A 14,936-nucleotide genomic window follows, 5' to 3' on the forward strand; every position below is an offset into this window, starting at 1 on the left:
GAACCAAGCTACTTCAGAACTGCTTTGCTTTCTGAATTCACTAATTTCTACATCAAATAACCTCATTTTCTTTCATTGCTATTGTGAAAAAGATACATGGAAAGAAAACAAAGAAAATCAAATACACAGAGCAATCAGACTAGAAGATGCAAGCTTCTGGCAGAGGTAAAACCATAACAAACAGCTTATGCTTCAGGTTTAGTTTTTTTGTGGGATCACTACTGCATGAGAAAATATTTTGTATCGCATACAGTCAAGGTGTATTCCAGCGGAAAGGAAGGGATACTGCCTGAATTCCTCCAATTACACCACCATGGCCAAAGAGATGAACGAGCACAGTGGAAGCAAAGGCAAGAGGCATTGCTGGTCATTTGCCCATAGGAAGCAACAAACCTCACGGTGCAGCAAGCACAGCTGAGGCAGTGCAGCAACAGCACAGATTATTAGCTCAGTGGAGAATGCCAAAGCACACAAAGCCTTCAGCATTGTAAGCTACACAAAAGGTTTGAAAACACAAGCATGTGCACATGCTTCTCTCTACTTAAGCATATGCTGTTTATAGAAATGCCAGATAAAATTCGCAGCAGATTTTGTATCCTTTGAACCAGTATTTTATAGTCTCAAAACTGAAGTCATTGAGGAGTCAATATTTATTAGCATTTCCACAATCTGAGCAGCACTATTAATAAAATCAGAGCAGATGGAAGCTGCTGTCATATGTTGTTGGGTGTTTTTTTTTTTCTGGGGCATGAGGGGGACTAGGCAGTAACAGTTCCTCCACAGGAATTCATATAGACCTGACGACAAAATATTCTATTGGGTACTCTTTTTATCCATGAAAAATACTCTACAAACCCTTACAATATGAGGCAAAAGCAAGTTAGTGCCATCTGCACTGGCATCATTTAATAAAGAAAAAAGCTGATTCTGAACATGTGTTGTTTTTCCATAGAGCTTTGAAAGCAAATCAAACTTTGTCTTGTTAACACTTTTCACAATTTTATATATGTTCTCTAGCTAAATACATTAACACAGCAGCAAGAGAGACAGTATATGATATGATGTTTGTCTAGGCTTTAGAGCAGCAAACCAAAAAGGACAGGAGGAGGCTCAACAAAAATTTCTAGCATTTTTTCAAGTACCTTTTATCCAAGTTTTAAAAAAATATATGCTTATCATTTCCAACAACTGAAAAAAAAATACAAAACTCAGTATTCTAAAGTTCTCAAGCCAAAACACTTAATAATGGACACTGAGCTTTAAAACAGAATTATTTTCCTTTTCCATATATTGCCCTTTCTATATATGCACACAAATACATGTAAATAGGTATAATTTACTTGGGTCTTCAACAGACATTCACAGCTAAAAAAAACTGCCTTCAAAGTAACATGAGATATGATGCAGAATAAAATTCAATTGCTCTGAAGGCAATTATAACAGAATATGAATAAATAAGAGGATTTCTATTTTAACACATTAGGCAGTTGGTCCAGAGGAATGAAAAATAATGTACTTACCACTGTATTACTTTCTTCTCCCTGCTGCTTCTTCCCTGAGCTTTCAAAGTCAACATTCTGTTTAAAATAAAGGGAAAAATGTTAGTTGTCAACTCTATCACTTCTAGGTAAGAACTAATATTTTATTGTACTGTCTTGGACTCTTTTTTTTTTTTTTTTTTTTTTTTTTTTTTTTTTTTTTTTTGGGTTTCACGGTTTTGGTTTTGTTAAAAGAAAAGCTGCACATGTGAGAACAACAGCTTGAATACTTCAGAGTACTTGAAAGACTTCCAAGACGGCAAAATTGCGTATATTCTTTTAAAAGAGGTAATTCTTCTGCATACAAAACATTGCTTTTTACCCTGTTTTTATTTTAAAGCACTCTGTCTACAAAGTTGTTTCATTTTTACTCCCTTCATAGTTACAATATTAAAATATTAAGTATCACACAGATTTCTCTTGCACACAGTTCTGAAGAATTCTAAGAGAAAATACATCAAAGATGAAAAGAGTACAGTTCTGCATTGTTAACTTTAGGAATTTTTCTGAAAGTTGCAACACTTTTTATAAGGCATAACAGATGTTGATGCTAACTTCACTGAAGTAAAACAATTAAAAACAAATGAAAGCATCCAGTGTTTTTGACTGAACACACACAAAATTAGTGGCTGGACTGATGGGAAGGATTAATTTTGCCTCCAACAAAGGCAGAAGTAAAACGTATCTTCAGAGGGATTAAATGTCACTGTAGTCAGACAGATCATCTAACTGAGCACAAAGTTATGCAGAGTAGATAAGAAACTAAGTCAAGCAGAGTATAATCTGTCAAATTTTCAGTATCTAAAAAAGAATTTAAACTGTGGGGATCACAGGTAGTAGCTTCATTCAAAGGATTTGCCTATAAATGGAACTACAGAATTAGGCCACCATGAAATAAATAAATGGATCCTGAAAGAGATTTAAAATCAGCTTGTTTCAGGAGAAAAGCAAGTTCCTTGTTTTGCAGTAAGAAACAGGACAATGAACTCCCAACAGAAGTCAGGACTGCCACAGCAGGACTGCACTACAGTCAATTTTTGCACATCACATGTCCTATTCCTCATTTGGGAGTGACTGGTGTCAGCTTCTGCATCCATACCAAATGAACTCCAGTGCACTACACTGCACACATCTATACATTCATTTTCAACAGAAGAGCGCCCAAGACACACAACTAGCACAGGGTAAAAGTAAAGCCACAAGCCTTTCAAGTTCCCTACTAAAAAAAAAAAGTTCTTAATAGTTTAGCCAGCCTCAAAAATACAGAGCAGAACCACTCAAGAGAATTAAAAAGATCAAGAAAGACATCAATGACCAAACCAGATTCTGAAACTTGGGCTCTTAGAAGAGTCAAATGGCCATGGCTGATTCTTCTTTCCCACAGCACTTTGCTCCTACTGCAAAAATATGTGATCTTTACAAAAGCTGTTTCAGAGGCACTGTACACAAACTCCCAAACCAAAGAAGTGCAGGTCTGCAATAGTTTTGTTAGGAGAAGCAGAATTCATCCAGAGAACATAACAGTGCAGAGCTGGACCTGACAAAGAGACAGTCAGGTGATTGTGCCTCTGAAGGATAAAGACCTAAGGTCAAGACTCTGCAGGCAAAGCACTCACAGTAGAAAAATTATCAAAGAAATAGCTAGCCTCATAATCATCACAAAAACAATAAACAAGAAGGGATTACTCTTGCATCATTTCCTGACACCTGTTTCGCTGCCTGTGTTGAAATGCCTAAAAGAATAAAATCCAGTGGTAGGGAGTCATCACCATTTTAACTGTTTGCAGACTTCCAACCCAAGCAGAAGGAACTCATCCAGACTCAAACATCCAGAGGCAATAATAGAGCAAGTGTGTGCATCAGAGGAAGAATATACAACACTACCTGGATATTTCAGGTCATGCCCCTTGAGAGATTTAGCAGCTCCACAAGTCTCTGAACAAGAGACATCAGTTACAAAATGAAACAAAAGCAATGAACTTACTGCAACTTACGTTTCCGTAATGTCACTTGAAACTGTGACATTGAGTCACTTAACCTTAAGCCTGTACAGCTAAGAATGTGCTGTAACTACAACTGCAAGCATGATGATGAGTTTCCAACAGCAGAAACCTCCTATCACCACGGTTTGCCGGAAAGCACAAAAACCTCTCTAAGGAAATAAACTGGGACATTTGGAGGAGCTCAAAGGAACCGTGCAGCAGAACTGCAGAAGTCTAGAAGACAAGGGGCTAATGTGTTTGTCTCAAACACCAAGAGCAGGGTGGCTGTGGCACCAGCCAAGGACTGTAGGTAACAACAGCCAAGGACTGTTGGCAGTAACGCTGTGAGAAAGAACAAGATGTGACTGGACAAGAGGCCATACAGAGGTAGGACAGCACTTTTCTGGGACAAAGGTCTTGGATTTACCTCCTGGAGATAAGCACAACTCAGTACTGCACAAACAGAGAAATGAGGTGGAGAAGTAGGCACGGAATGTATGGGGAGAATAAGACCACCAAAGCCCCAAAACTCTCTGACCCATTTCCACAAGGACTGGGAAAAATTACTTACCACTGTCAGTGGTAAGTAATTTACATAGAAAGCATGACACTTATCTCCAGGGCAGGGAAAGCTTATCTATTAATAGATACCCTGATCTAAACCCAGGCAGTGGGCCTCAAGACATGCCATCAGCTGATTTGATACTGCAGCCAGGACTGGTAATCTCTTTCTTTCCTTCCTCCTTCCATTTCTTTCTCCCCCTGGCCTTTAATTCATCTCTCTCTCTTCCCTTCCACCCTGCCCCTTTATCCAAAATCCAGTGCCATGTGCTTATATAAGAGGCCAGGGTACTAACATACCAATTACCAAGCCAAGTGTGTAATTTACTAATAAAACTTCATAGGCTTTTGTGGATCATCTGACTTCTCATTCCTTTCTACCAAAGAGTATCTACAAATCTTGGGTGCTCCCTTCCCCCTAAGGGTGTATCATCACAAAGACCTCAGCTAGCTCAGATCACCAGTTCTCTAGTTGTTTTGCAGAAGTATTAACAGGTGCTTTAGATGGCTAGTGCCAACTTACCCTCAAGGTAAAAATACCTAATGAAATCTCATTTAACCATACTCTAGCACATTTTATCAATCACATCAGATTGAGTCTCAATTATGTTTCTCTAACCAAAAAGCTCTAGTACTGAGTTTTATGCAGAGAGGAACGGGGAACTATCTTACGTATCCATCCTGTTCTTACTCCTTAATTTTACTAGAAAATGATTGCCAGATGGACTGCCAGTCTGACCCAGTACAGCCATCCCAAACACTGTACTCCAGGAGTTGCTCATAAACTAAGTGAGCAAGTATTTCTCATTCCAGTCTAGTATTTCAGTTCTAACTTACCACTGGCTTTAGCCTACAGAGGGTGAAAACAAGGACAGACAGCCTAAGAAAAATAGTGAAAGATTGTCTGAGCAGTCGGCAACCACGTTAGGAAAACTAAGGCACTGGTAAAATTAAATTTGGCTAGGGGCATCAAGGGCAACAAGAAAAGCTTCCATAAGATGGCTTCTTTGCCATACAGAGGGAATTGGACAAACTTCAGAAGCAAGTCTACAAAAACCTCACAGTTCAACAAGGCCAAATGCAAGGTGCCCCACCTGGGTCAGGGCAATCCAAGGCACGAACACAGACTGGGAGGCAAATTCAGTGAGAGCAGCCCTGCCAAGAAGGGCTTAAGGGTTCTCCTGGATAAAAAGCTGGGCAACAGCATGTGCTCACAGCCCAGAAAGCCAACTGTACCCTGGTCTGTATCAAAACTGCAGCCAAGGGAGGTGATTCTGCCCCTCTCCTCTGCTCTTGTAACACCCCACCAGGAGTCCAGTACAAGAAATTCTTTACCATGAGGGTGATGAGGGACTGGAACAGATTGCCCAGAGAAGTTGTGGATGCCCTATCTTTGAAGTGACCACAGAAGGAGGGTGTGAACTTGATGATCTTTAAGGTTCCTTACTTCAAGAAGGAAGATGATTTCTATTTCTTCTGAAGGCACATAGGTGATAAAAGGAAGAGTCTGAAAATGTGGGTCCTCTCCAAAGGAAATAGGAGAACTGATTGTCTGGGACATGGAGAAGGCCAAAGCAGTCAATTACTTTTTTATCTGTCTTCACCAGCAAGTTCTCCAACCACCTCATCAGAGCTGCAGAAAGCAAAGGCAGGAACCAGAAGAATGAAGAACTAATTACCTGCTGTAGAAGATCTGGTTTTGAGACCATCTAAGTGAATGTGAGGGTTCACAAGCCCATAGGATGGATCTGGTGAGGTACATCCACAGATCCTGAAGGAACTGACAAAGTAGATAAGCCACTACCTATTATACTTGAGAAGTTGTGAAGTTCTAATGACTGGAAAAAGGACATATAACCACATTTTTAAAAAGGAAAAATAAAGAGCCATGGAATTTACAAGTCAGTCAGGTCTCACCTCACTGCCCATAAAGATCATTGAGCAGATCCTCCTGAAGACTCTGTTAAGGCTCACAGAAAACAAGAAGGTGGTTTGTGATATTCAGCATGTCTCCAGTAAGGGGAAGTCATGTCTGACAAATGTTATTGCCTTCTACAGTGGGGTTACAGTTCACCTCAAATCCTCAGAATTCTTTCAGCTGCTTTTGGAGGTCAACTTTGAAAGAATACTGGTGTACCCAGAACATGTAGCAAACTTTCACACAAGAAATCAAGATATAGGGTTATATTTCAGTACAATGAATGAGGCCCAAGCAATTTTTACTTTCTCCAAACAGTTTAAGGAAAGAAAAACCTGCACCCCTCAATAACCACCCTCCGTTTTAAATACTGCAAACCAGCAAAATATTTCTTTAAATAACTCCAGGAGAGTATTGTAAAATCCAGATTATCTGTTCTTGTCCTTCAACATCCATTCATATTCAGCAGGAAAATACATTGAGCTAAAAAAACCTTAGACTGATCAAAATTATCCACACCAGAGACTCTCATTAAGCAAAAAGAAATCCCATACTACACCACTAAAATCTGTCTAGCAAACCAAGAACAATTTTAGGGCAAGGAGATGTTTTTGTGCCCTTTGAAATGGGGATGAGGAAGATGAGGGGTTACAAAGCAGCCTGAGGAAGAGCAACTGTATGCACTGTTGGTATCACTGTACAAGAAGACTTTGCCTGCTGAAGGATATCCATAACCAGATTTAGGGTTTTTTAAGTATGAGGAGAGTACCTGAAGATCTGCAAAATCATTTCATACACAAAGATAATAAGTTAGTTTTACTGTCAGTGTTTACTGGCAAGATTCTAATTCACAACCTGCCACATTGGAGGGAAATGCCTGCCTTACAGTCAGCTAACTTGAACAAACAAAACAACATATGATTTTGATTGAGGAAACAAAAGATAAACACAGCTGAGAAAATATTTATCTCTAGACAGTATACCTTTTGAAATTAAACATATTTTGCACAAAGTAGAAAGGCCTGTAGACCACAGAGAGCTTAGTTCACCTCAGATTCCCAGACTGGGGAACAAGGAGGGATAAGAGAGAAGGATCAGGGAGACATGAAGGATCCAGAGACCATTCTCAAAAAGAAATCCATCTTGCTTTTCCCGGAACCAAACGTTGTCATCCTGTCCCACTGTTCCTTGTGGTTTCAGTATGTGAACCAAAGACAGATACTTAGAGTAAAGCAAAGAAACAATGAACCATCTCACTGACAGAAATCCAGCAAGTGTCAGGGAGCAGAACTATCTTTCTACTGATTTTGCATGGCCAAGTCTAGGATGTTAACAACAAAACCTCAAGAAGCGTGAGAGTGACCTACTTGAGGATTTGTTATACCTCCTGGTACCAATGCTGTCACAGCTGCTGACAACCAGAATCCCTTAATGCAGGAAGAGGACAGCTGATGGCACATTCTAAGCAGGCACACAAAGGTTCACATTTGCTTCCAGAATGCCCCAAAATAACCTGCTGCTGTATTGCAGGGGACATGCAGTTCAAGAGTGTCCTGCCAAGGGCAACGGGTATCCTTACCAACATATGGAATGCAAAATGCACTAAGATAAGTCCCTGGACTGGATAAGTCGCTATATGACTTATATTTTAATATTAAGAGTTTTACTGTTCTGCCAGATTATCTACAGCTCTGTTAGAGGTCTTTTTAACTATCTTAAAACTTAATGGACTGGCTAGACTGCAACAAATTTGGATTTGTTATCTACCATATCACAAGAGGACTTTTGCACAAGACAGTTAAGGAAACATTCAAACCTGTGCACATACAAATTAGTCAGAGTTGCTGGATTTTGTGGTTGACAACTTTTCCTTGGAGAAGATGGTCAGAAAAGCATCTCCCAGGCATAAATGAAGACTGCACCTGTGACCTCAATTTTTTTAAAGGCAGCATTTCCACCTCTGTGGATATGGCTACAAAAACCTTGTCTAAGAGTTCTGAACGTAAACTGTGGTTTTGCAACAAAGCAAACATACCTAGACCTAGGAAAATTGTCTGCTGTTCAAAACTCCCTTTTGTAACAGTGCAGTTAGTGCAGAAATGACCAGTATGTCTGCATTTGATCTCACCAGTGAAAAACTGGTATAATGCGCATGCACCAGATTAGAGGAGTTTCAGATCTCATCAAACAGCAAGAAATCATTTACGAATCAAGATGCTGTTTCCCAAAGTGCAAGCCTGGCATGTATCCTCTGAAAAGTTATTCTACAATATAAAGAATAAAATGCCAAGTCATTATCAAGCATAAACAGATCTACAACACCCTCAGAAGGCATAGGCGGTTGCAGGTAAGAATCACATTGTGACTTTTAATTGCCTTTAAACCCCGTATTCTCCAGGAGGTGAATATGGGGTTTAAATATGGGGAGGAGCAGTAAGACACAGCACTGTTTTACTTTCTTTCCTCAAGCACCAAGAACTGCAGAACGATGGAGGTTCCTAGGCACCTCTCCAGATCACATGGTCCAACCCAACACTCAGCCTACCACATCAGAGCATACCGACATTAGATGCTACAAAGTCCAACTCTACTTTTGAGTTAAGGTCAATGTCAGTTTGTAAAAAAAGAAGCAGATCAGCTGGATTATTTGGAAACATTTCCAGGGGAGAAAGCTGAGACTTAGTGGTTTTTGCTAAACATAGCAGTAAACATTTCTGTGCCACTCTAGCAAAATTGTCTAGTCAATGTAATTCCTATCTTAGGTAGTTGTTTTCCAAGTCTTACCAAAGCAACTGAATAATCACATACTGATTCAATCATACATGAATGCATAATGTAAAATGTTCCAGCTCACATTAAAAAAAAAAAAGGTATCAGGCAAATTTCTTTGCAGAGCGAAGACTGTTTATATCAACATATTCTGCTTTACAGGAAAGTAGAGTTAGTTTTCACAGACTTACAGTTTATTAAAATCTACAAACTAAGGTTGCTTTGCAGAAAGGTAAATGTGAGGGGCATTAAACTGTTACTGTATGCTGTTAGTAATCATTCTGCTTAAGGCATTACTAATGTTTACTGTTTCTGTTATTCAATGCCACCACATTAGCTCAAGTAACCAGACACCAAGACAGAAATGAAAACACAGAAAACAGAAACAACACTGGCTTTCTACTCCCAATTTAATGCTAAAAATTAAAATTTTAGGAAGAGTTTAAAACATTACTATTCATGGCATCCTTAAGCACTGATTTAATATACACCTGTCTTAACACAAAATAAACAAGTTTAATGAAAACTTCATAACAACTTGATTCTTGTCTTTGAAGTACACAATATAGCAGTACCTGAACCTAAAAGAAAAAAAAAAAGAAGAAGGAAAAAAACAACATGCACAACAGAAAACTACCAGAGGTGGTTTTCTAGACCGCTTATCTTGACCTCACAGATCATTCTGAGGGCCAAACCAACACATTTCAGAATAGCAACAGTCTGTACCCTGTGCAGTGTCACAATTCTTTATCAAACCATTTTTCTAAAAGTGACAGTTGTGCCAACTCAGTGACTAAAAGTGAGCAGCTGTGCCAAGCTACACACTGAGGTCTGTGTTAGTGGTAAAGAATCCAACTTGATTCAATATGGGAATTAAAAAAAAAAAGAAGAAAGCTTTTTTTTTTTTTTCCCCAGCTACATCAACCTTCATACAAGCTTCAGTCATTTCAAAGATTTCCACTGCTACTAACAGAACTGACATTAACTTTTGAGAGAGCTGAACATACCTGTGTGACATCAGGAGGCCAATTAGCACCACAGACAATGTGACACAAGCACTCAGTATAACAAGAGAGAATGCAAATCAAAGAGAAAACTATTTAGACCTGGTGCCCTCACCCTTTACTCCTATCTGGCCCTGTTCCTTCTCACCCCTGCCCTCTTCATTCTCTAATTTCCCATCTGCACATGGATCCCAGACAGTGACCACTCTAAAAAGTCAAAGCTTTTTCAGTCCTGTTGTTGTTAGTCACAGCAAATGCGGTCAGAATTCAGCCTTTTCTCACTGCAGAAAAAGAGAGACTGATAATGAGAAAGATGAGGAACATGGAAAATTTGGAAAACAAGTGACTAAGAGAATAAGAATACGTAAGACAGAATATACCAATTGAATCAGCAGTAATATTTATAAACACAACACTCAGCCATACATACACACTAAAGAATGTACACCACTGTTTCTAGAAAAGACAGACTTGATCAAAATTAAGTAGGTGGTTAACTTATATTATGCTATTATCATAATCCTTGTTTCCTTTTGCCTACTGCCATTCATCAGACAAACCCTTCTCCTCCCCCACTTCATCACACCCACATCTTTTATTAGATATTGAAATACTTTAGGGAGGGACATATCTAATTTTATTTGTGCAGTATTTCAGAAATATGGCACCAAGTCTTATAGAGACCATGGGCACGTATAAAATGCTGGTGGCAGCCAACACCCACACTTCTGTGTGCAAACAGCACTTGGCTAAATATTGCCATAAGCAGATGCTGACTCACTAACAGATAACATATTAACTACTTAACATGAGGAAAAAAGAAGTTATCTAGATACTAAAGCAGATGTGTCCAATCATGAGAGAAAGAGAAAGCACAGGGAATAAAAACCTGTATACTCAAATTCTATAATAATACGTAAAACTTAAATAAATCCTAGGACAAGTCCTCCCTCTGAATGAGCCCAAGATTGTCACAGACTGTGCATTCTTGTCCTGAAAGACAAACAACCTAAGGTTCAAGTCCTCTTGGACAAGGTTTGAGTTTAGGTTTCCAGCACTTCAGATGAACCACCCATTGCTTTACACCCCAATAGTAAGACCAATAAAGATAGGATATATCTCTCCGTTTAAAACCTAGGCAGTCAGATATACTTTTCAATATACCTCTTGTATCAGGCAGATACTCTGCCAGTTATGACACAGGTTAAGCACAAAATCAAACCCTAGAGTTTCTTCAAACTATCAAAATACAGACAGTCATGGCAGAATTCAGACTACAAATTTTACCAATTCTGAGAATGTTTGAATTCATCTTGTTTCTGTGGCCTTTTATGGCCACTGATTGGTCCAGGAGATACTGCAACACAGTTTGAACTGTTAAATGGCTGAGGTTTTATACTTGAAATTATCAAATTATGCATCAAATACTGAATTCTTAGAACTAATAAGACCTACATTGCCTTAATATGTTATGAAATTGGTATTAGGAATTGGATGAATCCTTTTACATTTCACATAGTTCAAAAACATAATTTTATAGCATAATGGAGATTTCCTATTTAAATACTCTCAAAAAAAGAAGAAACTAACAGCAAACAGTTGCTATAATTGTATACTTAATTATAGATCTCACACTACCAGCCAAGTCATTGTTAGGGTATGTAAATTCCTGAGTTCTCTTTCCTTTCAGGGCAGAGGTGAGCAGTGCTTGTCAAGCGACACTTACAGCTATTTTTAGATGTCATTTCCCCCCCACATGTGTAGAGGCATAGCTTTCCAATTAAAAATTGCTATGATGAACCTTTTACTTCCTTCTGCATTTTTGTTCCCCACTGCTTTACAAAATTGAATTAGGAGACATCACTGGCCAGTTTGATTACAAATATAATCAGCAATCTGACAACATGCTTGCAAAATTGCTAAATATTCATAGCCATGAAGGAAATTAACTTCAGCTGTGCTCTTAACATGCCAAGTGAGACAAAAATATTTGTGTTGTTATTGCTTGTCTGAGTGGGTTTAGATAAAAAAGGAACTATCAGATACTTGTTACAGCTTCAACTGTCAATTATTGCACACATCACCTTGAAATTTAGTGTTGTCTACATAACAAAAAACACCGTGAGGAATAATACATTTCTATATTGAAAACAGAAATTATATAGTTGAGCAGCAACTAGAATCAGATACACGAATTTTTAAAAACACACTGATCTCAAGTAGGGATATACCCTGAAGGCAAATGTCCAGTATCACAACTTCTTTTTGTAAGCTCTGGACAATTGAACAGGTGTCTTCCTGGAAGCTGGTGCTTCCTGTCTGAATTGATATTAAATTTTTAACTAACTACAATAGATACTGACTGTGACTAAACATATAAAACATCAAACCAATAAGTATTTTTACCCTCCTACACTTGACACAGGCATGCGCCATCTGTCACCGGGGTATGATCTGTAGCTGTGACATTATCACATTACTCTGGAAAAGACTAATGCTACTGCCTAATCTCTGGTTTGAGCCAATTTCTAAACACTAAGCCTTGGCTTGCTGTCAGATCTCACTACCTGCCCGAGAACCAATGATGGAGCACAATTGTCACTTTTTATCAAGTAATTTAAAGCTACCCAACCCCTGTGCTGCTAATTTATAGTCTGCAAATACTGTTAGAGGTGATTTGCTTCACAGATGAAATGATGCTATAGAATCCCCCTGGATTTTTGCTATGTAACAGGATAACAATCCCCCTCTAACACACAAAACAATCCAGGCCCATAAGTGACCTGAAATACAAGGCAAACAGCTCATTAAGGTAATAAAAAAATTCTGTTATTTGAAATTGCAGAGCAGCAAGGTAATTAATCTCCAGCTCATAAGATAATTTAAGGAAATTAATATGCTGAATTTAACTGATTGGAAAACAGTCCTAGTTGTTCCTGTCTAAAAAAAAATCCCTCTGCTGATTGAACTTGAAGTAACCAATGCAGACATAGCTTCTCAATCTGAAAAAAACCAAACCCACAATTTTTACTTAAAAATCACATATGGATAGCAGTCTGTGGAAAGGAGCAGGATATGAGTTTGTTATATTCCCTCCAATGAGATTGCAGTGAGGGTTGTTTTGTCTCACTTCTTACCCTTTTTAAACTAAACTTCATTTTAACCAACACAGTATCACACACAGAAATGGCTGTTGGTGTGTAGTCTGCAAATCAGTAGGTTTCTCCTCATTCCCAATTTCTCATTGTTTGCATGGTTGTCTTGTAAAAAAAAACAACTGCCTGGAGGAATATGTCCTTCATATACTGACTGGAGTACAAATGCATGTCCTAAAATGCACTTGAAGATTATATCCATACATCTTCCAAAATACTTTTTACTGTAGTTGCCCATTACAGTTCAGAAGGTCTTCCAGTAGTAAGTGAAATGCATTCACTGTTAGATCTGATAACCAAACAATGGAGGTTTTTAGGGGTTTCTGGCTTCTAGATACTGCTCCATACTCAGTTCTGAGTCAAGACAAAAACAATCACATATGAGCTTTAAAAACAACCTAACATCTTTTTAATCTAAAATTAATTTTCTTCTGGGTCTTCCAGATCTTCTCCAACAAGCTAGTACAAGATCTGGGCAAATCAATTAAGTCTGTATTTAAAGCTTTCCCAGCAATAAAGCAACTCACTTGTTCATGTGCAGATTACTGCATTCTAATTTCTAGGAGAAAAATTGCGTTAGGAGACACCTCTATGCAATATTCTGTCTAGCAATAAGACGCAATAACTAAAAAACAGAACAAAATCAATCCTTTCCAACAGGTTGATTCCTAACATCCCAGTCAGCTCTGTCAACAGTTTGAACACACTAGAATATCTTCTACTATGGCAAAAACCTCAGTACTAAAGATCAGTAGTGAGATTAATGGACTTAATTCATTCTAGATACCAGCTTTCATTTTAATACCATTAAGGGATTACAACCTAGACAGACTTAAAATGATGGACAAAGTCACTCAACAGTTTTAAAGTAGGTGCTCTATGACAATGCACATAGTTCAGTTTTCCCATAAAATTACAGAAATCCAAAAAATAATGCACATGAAGTTAATATTTTCTAGTGTTCACAATAGTAAGAGACTGGTCTCAGAATAAATGCTAACAGTATGACACAAAAGCAGAGACTAGGATGAGCATTAGCAGTTAGATAGCAGCAGGGTTATTAGCACCTCATTTGAAAGGAAACAAATATTTTCAACAGCTTTGATTAGACTGGCAGGGCAGCATCTAAATCTGAAATACCAAATACTGAGAGACAGCTTAACCAATTTATCTAACACCCACTCACTAGTTTAAGACTAATGAGCCTTAAACTTAAATCTTGCTAGATATAAAAATGCCTGGGTAATCATACCATACAGATACCAAATCTTTATCTCCTATGGTTACTGTTTGCTCTAAATGCATGTGAAGAAAACTAAATTCACACACTTGAAAATGAGGAGCCTTGACCCTAAGCCAAATTTTGACTTTTTCAGAGGTATGAGCATAAAAAGGAAAACAAGGCAAAGGGAAATATCAAAATATAAACAGGGAAAAGAAAAGCTGAGTTGGGTTGCTAAAATCTCCTATCAGTCCCAGACTTCTCAGAGACTTAGTACAGGTGATCCTTCCGGTGAGAAAGTCCCTAGTAATGGTGAGAGCCCCTGAAGAGTCACCTCGCTTGGTTCCTTATCTTTCCATTGTGATTTCTTCTGCTGTTGGCCAGCCCATTCCTTTCCACTCTTCTGCTGTTTCTTCTGTTTCAACATGCTTTTTTCGTACCCCAAGCTGCTTCCCCTGCCTTTCTAATACTGGTATCCCTGACATGCTTCCATCTCACACAAATTTTCCAGATGATAAGTGCAACTGGGGATTGTCTACCTAAATTCAATGCATATAGAACCAGAACATAAACCCAACTACCAACAATGTTTTTATCACATGCTTTGCTCACTTCTGGAAATCACCCTTACATGGCTTGGTATTAGCAAGACAATTATCAGAGAGGTTTCTCCATCTAGCCAAGAGTCAAATCAAGCAGTTTTATATCCTCAAGCAGCAGCAGTTAAATGCAAAAGACAAGCAGAGCTCTCTTCTCACTTAGGTAATTAGTTCAAGGGGTAAAGAAA

The 14,936-nt window shown here is 38.4% G+C and overlaps 1 protein-coding gene across 6 annotated transcripts in view; it reads right to left on the reverse strand.

Moving 5' to 3' along the window:
- ERBIN (erbb2 interacting protein) overlaps positions 1 to 14,936 on the reverse strand; it is a 114,235-nt gene that overhangs the window by 73,598 nt on the left and 25,701 nt on the right. For all 6 annotated transcript variants that reach the window (XM_083883071.1, XM_083883073.1, XM_083883075.1 and 3 more), the window contains one exon: positions 1,521 to 1,577. The gene's annotated coding sequence lies outside the window, so the exon portion shown is untranslated. The remainder of the gene's footprint in view (positions 1 to 1,520; positions 1,578 to 14,936) is intronic.

Source organism: Zosterops lateralis (genome assembly GCF_965231275.1).
Source record: "Zosterops lateralis genome assembly, chromosome: Z".
Lineage (NCBI taxonomy): Eukaryota > Metazoa > Chordata > Aves > Passeriformes > Zosteropidae > Zosterops > Zosterops lateralis.